Source organism: Bidens hawaiensis, unplaced genomic scaffold (assembly GCF_021521415.1).
Source record: "Bidens hawaiensis isolate Kalapana, Puna unplaced genomic scaffold, B.hawaiensis_p1.1 tig00023796_1, whole genome shotgun sequence".
Lineage (NCBI taxonomy): Eukaryota > Viridiplantae > Streptophyta > Magnoliopsida > Asterales > Asteraceae > Bidens > Bidens hawaiensis.
The window spans coordinates 191755-198372 of record NW_027493738.1 but is presented as its reverse complement, the minus strand read 5'-3'; positions in this window follow the sequence as shown (position 1 = coordinate 198372).

The following is a 6618-nucleotide window of genomic DNA, read 5'->3' as shown; positions in this document are numbered from 1 at the left end:
CCTTGAACGGACCATTAGGCAACAGTGTTCTTACGGTCTAGTTTAGTAATGCATTGTGTACTATTTACAGGCCCTTACTTGTGAGTGTGCACTTAGGGATTTCCTAGCTCGTTGCAGGTGTTCGATCGATTTCAGGTGAGTTCATGATGCCCCCTTTTTAACTCTTTTTAAGTTTTGGGCTAGCATGCACACCTAAGTGTTTTCTTACTTGATGAAATCTTTTTTTAAACGATTTTATATAGGCTTGCTAGTATATGGTAGGCCTTGGGATGTTAAATATATATATATATATATATATATATATATATATATATAATATATATATATATATATATATATATTATTGTTTGGCCTATATTTGATTTTTTGATTGACTTAATCCGTTTATTCATTCAACTCACAGTCACAGATGAGACAGAAGGACTTCTATAGAATCCCCATCTACATTCACATTCGATTAGTAGGGAAAATTAGATATATCTTTAGCTCGTATATAACTAGTCAATATCTAATATCACATATACATGTCTTTTTTCCACAATGTAAACCAACTCTTTCAATTCAATTTGATAAGGATGCGTCTAACCCTTGACAAGGGTTAACTTATAGCCATTCAATTCCATATACTTAGTTCGACCTACCCTCTACGAACCTTTTATGAACCCCGCTTTTTATCAATTATCCTTTCCCTTCCCCCTTTATTTATCATTTTTATCATTATCCTGCAACCTAAATTGATAAGATAATCAATGGATAAATTGATTGGGCCTAATCGTTGCATAGAAATTGATTTGATTGATCTAAGTTCATACAATTTATTATTTATTAATATTTTCGTTTGGTCAATCGGTGAATAAAATGAATTGAAAAGGGGAATCATTCTATAGAACATCCTTTTTTTTAATAACATTAAATAATACGTGGTAATACCACAAGAGAGATGTCCAAGATATTAAGAACGAGGGGAAGAATCGACGAGGAATCTAGACTAGAGAGGAATCTAGAACATCAAATCGTGAATGAAAAAGAAAAAGCGTGAGGAGAATGATCAACTCGAGATGTTAGAAGGTGCAAAACTAATAGGGGCCGGAGCTGCTACAATTGCTTCAGCGGGAGCTGCTATCGGTATTGGAAACGTCCTTAGTTCCTCGATTCATTCCGTGGCTCGGAATCCATCATTGGCTAAACAATCATTTGGTTATGCCATTTTGGGCTTTGCTCTAACCGAAGCTATTGCATCGTTTGCCCCAATGATGGCCTTTCTGATCTCATCCGTATTCCGATCAAAGAATCAAAGAAAGAAGGTTGAAGTTTCATAAAGCAAGCACCTCTTTCCAGCCTTAGTCAAATAGCCACCGGAGGCAAGGGGCGCAGTTCTTAAACAGAAGAATGGCGAGAAAGAGGAAATGATTCAAATTCAAGAAAAAAAGAGTCGAATTGGAAGTCAAGTAAGAAGGAAGGAGGCTAGCCCCCGAAAATGCTCCGCGCCTAGGTTCTTTTGTCGTTGGGGCTTACACCTTGTGACTCATTCATTCGGCAGAGCGTTCCTCGGGCGTCGATCAATCCTGAATCACAGGCCGCTCTGTCATTGTCTGATTTTTGGTTGTCTGATCACACTCGAAATTATGTATCTACTTATCATATTTTTGCCCCTGCTCGGTAGTTCCGTAGCAGGTTTTTTCGGACGTTTTCTAGGATCAGAAGGGAAAGGAACATTTACCTATTTATATAACAGATCGTATGGTAGGACACAAATTAGGAGAATTTGCGCCTACTTTAAATTTCCGAGGACATGCAAAAAGCGATAATAGATCTCGTCGTTAAAAAACGTTTGTTTATGTATAATAATATATATAGATATCTATCATTGATTAGTAGGAGACGAACTTTATGTTAAATAAGAGAACAACAGAAGTATACGCTTTAGGTCAACATATATCTATGTCTGCTCACAAAGCGCGAAGAGTAATTGATCAAATTCGGGGACGTTCCTACGAAGAAACACTTATCATATTAGAACTCATGCCTTATCGAGCATGTTATCCCATTTTTAAATTAGTTTATTCGGCAGCAGCAAATGCTAGTTCCAATATGGGTTCGAGTGAAGCCAATTTAGTTATTAGTAAAGCCGAAGTAAATAAAGGTACGATCATAAAGAGATTAAAAATGTTGCGTATGCCTACTTTGCGTTTACATGGGTTGATGTTACGTGTTTGGGTTGTACGTTTGCTCGACACGGATGTTATTACTTGGATGATATATATGTAGGTATATAATTATAAGGATGTTTATATATAATTATAAGGACGATTATATATAATTATAAGGATGTTTGTATTTAAGTATAAGGATGTTTATATATATATATATATATATATACACATATATATAAGGATGATAACTTATTGTTGATGATGGCCTAACTGTTTTATCCCTTTTATTTTAAAACTTTTGGGATGACTATTATGATTATTATTATAGATGTTATTTATAAAAACTTGAACTCACTCAGCTCAAACTGACTATGTGTGCATGTTAGTGTGAGTTTCATGTTAGGAGATGAATACATTACCGCTTGGACGTGCACGAAACTACTTGGACGGCGGAGAGCATACTTAGTCGGATGTTTCAATAATAATAAATGTTTTCTTTTTAACATTTATTTAAATTGGTTTTGGGAACTTATTTTATTATTTATGTTTTCCGCTGAATTATACTCTGAAATGGTTATTTTAATGAAGTGAATTGTTTTTAAGTTTAATTATTTTTACGAGTGTTTTGAATGATTACCAAATGTGGGGTACCCGGGGTTCGAGGCCTTACAATCAACTTGTATGATAAGCTTGAAGAAAGAAATGATGTAATGGTAAATTACTTTTTCTGCGTAATTATGAAATGTTTTTGTCCTCATCCTTTAATTGTGAAATTACTCTTCCGTCCATCACTCCTCCTTAATAATATAATATAGATTAGTATCTTATATTGGTGTTACCAACCCGCTAATTAAGTATCCGCCTTTTATTGTTACCTATGTGATTATAGGAAATTGAATGTTTGAAATCACCGGCGGGCGATTGCGACGAAGACAAAGGACTATCAAATAATTGAAGATAAAAATTTATAAAACTAAATGTGCTCTTAAGTTTGGTGCGGTAGACTAAGAACATGGTTAGAAAACTCATTTAAATGTGTAAATGTGATGTATTATCTCTCTATAACAGTAATGGATGCATTATAGTTGCATTTTTGAGGTCATGCATATCCGTACGCACAAAACACCATGTAAAATCAACAATTGCAACCATAGATTGCAACACGCCTTTGAGTTAACTTTTTAATGAACTTTACGAGTGTCAATCAAATTAATCTGGTGTCTGCCGTAACGCATGGGGGTAAATTACTAGTTTAACATAACCCAAATAATCATGAATCTAATAAATAACCAAATTAGCAATAATTGAAAACAACTATAAATTGTTGAAATATTCGACTTTTTTTGAGATACATTGTTGAAATATTCGACTTTTTTTGAAAAAGTCTATTCTCTCTCTAGGAAGGCGATTTTGGTGACTAACCCTATGCGATCGGCCGCATAGGGTTCTTGGCTTTTCTTGGGTTTTTTGTTGCTCTAATCTTGTTCCAATCCTTGGTTCTGATTGCTTAGCAGGTTTGTTATTGATCACGGCTATTGTTATAGTTTAGTTAGATCGATAACACCCTATTAATTGATTAAGGATCTTGTGGTTTTCAAGGTTAGGGTTGGTTCTTGTTTCTTGTTCTTGATTGTTCTTTGGGTTATTAGTTCTTGGATCTTTGGGCAGATTTGGATTAAGGTTCCATTCTCCTCTTGGTTCCTTGGATTCGGCTGGCTTGGGTTCCTTGGATTCGGCTGGATTAAGGTTCTTGTTCTTGGTTCTTGATCGTGTTCTTGGTTTTCTTGGCTGTTCCGTGAGATCTTGTTCTTGGCTGAGATCTTGCCCTTGATCTTGATCTTGTTATTGGCGGACCTTGTTCTTGATCTTGATCTTGATCTTGGTTTGGCCGATTCTTGTTCTAGATCTTGTTCTTGGCTGATTTTGTTTATTTGAGCGAGATATTGTTCTTGATTTGGTTTGATCTTGGCTGATTGTGTTTGACCTTGTTCTTGATCTTGATCTTGATCTTGGTTTGGCCGATTATTGTTCTTGATCTTGTTCTTGGCTGATTTTGTTTATTTTGAGCGAGATATTGTCCTTGATTTGGTTTGATCTTGGCTGATTTGTGTTTCCTTATTTATTGATCTTGATCTTGATATTGATTTTGGGGTATCTTGGCTGGATTTTTATTGGGGTTACATGGAGAATAAGGGTGGTATTGGTTCTGGTGATCATGTTATACATGGGTTTCCAGCGAATCGGGTAACGAACATTGATGGGGCTCCCCCTCGTAGGGGGGTTCTGAAAACTGGTTCTTCGGGAAACCCTAATGTTACGGGTTCGTTTGGTTCGTTTGCTGCAAACACTACATTCACCGCTCCGTTAAATGACGTTATCCATAATGTTGGTGGTTGTTCAGCCGTGGGGAACAAAGCTAGTGGTTGCTTGAGCGATAACAAGGGTATTGGATCAGGTTCGCTAAATAGTCAACAAGATAAGGATTGTTCAGCTTTTGTTCCGAACGAAAATAAGGTGGTTGGAGCTGAATCGTCTAATATTCAGAGGGATGTAGGGAAGGAAAAACATATGGAAAATTCAAAGCCTTCATACATGAGTGTTGTTCAACTTGAAAACAAAACATCGAAGGCAACTTTAAGAAAAGTAAATGTGGAATCAACGATGGATGGAGTTGATGTGGTTATACCGGTTGATTCTGTCAAGAAAGTTAAAGAGAGGTTTAATAATACTTTGTTTGGCTATTTTTTGGGTAATAGACTCCCTTTTCCGGTTGTTGAGGATTTTGCTAAGAAAAATTGGAACAAATATGGGCTTACGAGACTAATGATGAATGCGAAAGGGTTTTTCTTTTTCAAGTTCCATACGGAAGCTGGGATGATGAAGCTGATTGAGGATGGTCCTTGGATGATTAGGAATGTTCCCATTATTCTCCAAATTTGGACTATGGAGTCAGATTTGGAGAAGGAGGATGTACGGTCTGTTCCGGTTTGGGTCAAATTACAAAACATTCCCCTGGGTGCCTTTACTGAGGAGGGTCTAAGTATGCTCGCGTCAAGAATTGGGGATCCGATAAGTATGGACTCTTATACTGCTAATATGTGTAAGGAATCGTGGGGAAGAAGTAGTTTTGCTAGAGTACAGGTTGAGCTCCATGCAAATCAGGAGATTAAAAGGAAGCTTGTTGTTGCTGTTCCGGATACGTGGGGGGAGACAAATAAGATATCGGAGATTAAAGTTGAATATGATTGGGAGCCCCCCAGATGTTCTTTATGTGAGGTGTTTGGCCATTCGGACGCCCAGTGCCCGAAACAAGTTCACGATAGAAAGTTAAATGACGAACAAACGAAAGTAACTAATGATGATGGTTTCCAGAGGGTGAAGGGAAAGAAAAAAGTTAACACGCAAATCAAGAAACATAATCTTGTCTACCGACCGGTGGTTAAACCTGCTGTGCCAAAACCTATAAATAAACCATCCACTCAAGAACAAGACAATAATTATCCTGTGGGTAAACCTACAATGGCTAAGGGGGTCCAGTTAAAGGAAAATCATACTGTTCAAACCAGTAACAGGTTTGGTAAGTTGGCGGACGAGTCGGAAAGTGATGAAGATGATGATGATGTGGAGGAGTTGTTTACGGATGTGGCTAAAGCTATGAAAGCGGATATTTTTTCTGAGGGTGCAAGCACACCCGGTGAATTGGGTGTTTAATGGGTACCATCGCCACTTGGAATATAAGAGGGTTGAACCGCCCTCTTAAACAAAAAGAGGTTCGTAAGGTAATACAAGATAATAATATTCAGGTATGCGCTATTCTTGAGTCTCACGTCAAATTAAACGCGGTTTTTGATGTTTGTAAGAAGATCTGTAATAATTGGGATTGGACCAGCAATGGTAGTGTTTGTGATAAAGGTACTCGGATTATTGTGGGGTGGAATACGGATCTGGTTGATCTTATGGTTATTGATTATTCGAACCAGGTTCTTCACGTTCAGTTAAAGTTTAAGCTGGATAGCAAGGTGATGTATGGTTCTTTCGTGTATGCTGAGAATTGTTATTTGAAAAGAAGGGAGTTATGGCGTAATCTTCTTGTTCATAAACAATTCACTCGTGGTAAACCTTGGGCTTTACTTGGTGATTTTAATTGTGCTCTTAGTTTGGAAGACAGCTTGCATGGTTCTTCCAAAATTTCCACTGGAATGATTGATTTTCGTGATTGTGTTAAAAACATTGAAGTTGAGGATATAAAGGGGGTCGGCCTCAAATACACTTGGAGCAATAAACCGAAAACGGGTATGGGCCATTTTAAAAAGCTTGATAGGGTGATGGGAAACTCTAAATTCTTGGAGATTTTTAATGATTCTTCGGCGGTGTTCCTTCCGTACCGGATTTCAGACCACTCTCCATGTCTTTTGAAATTCCCCTCTCTTATTAAAGGTAAGCCTAAACCGTTTAAATTCCCTAA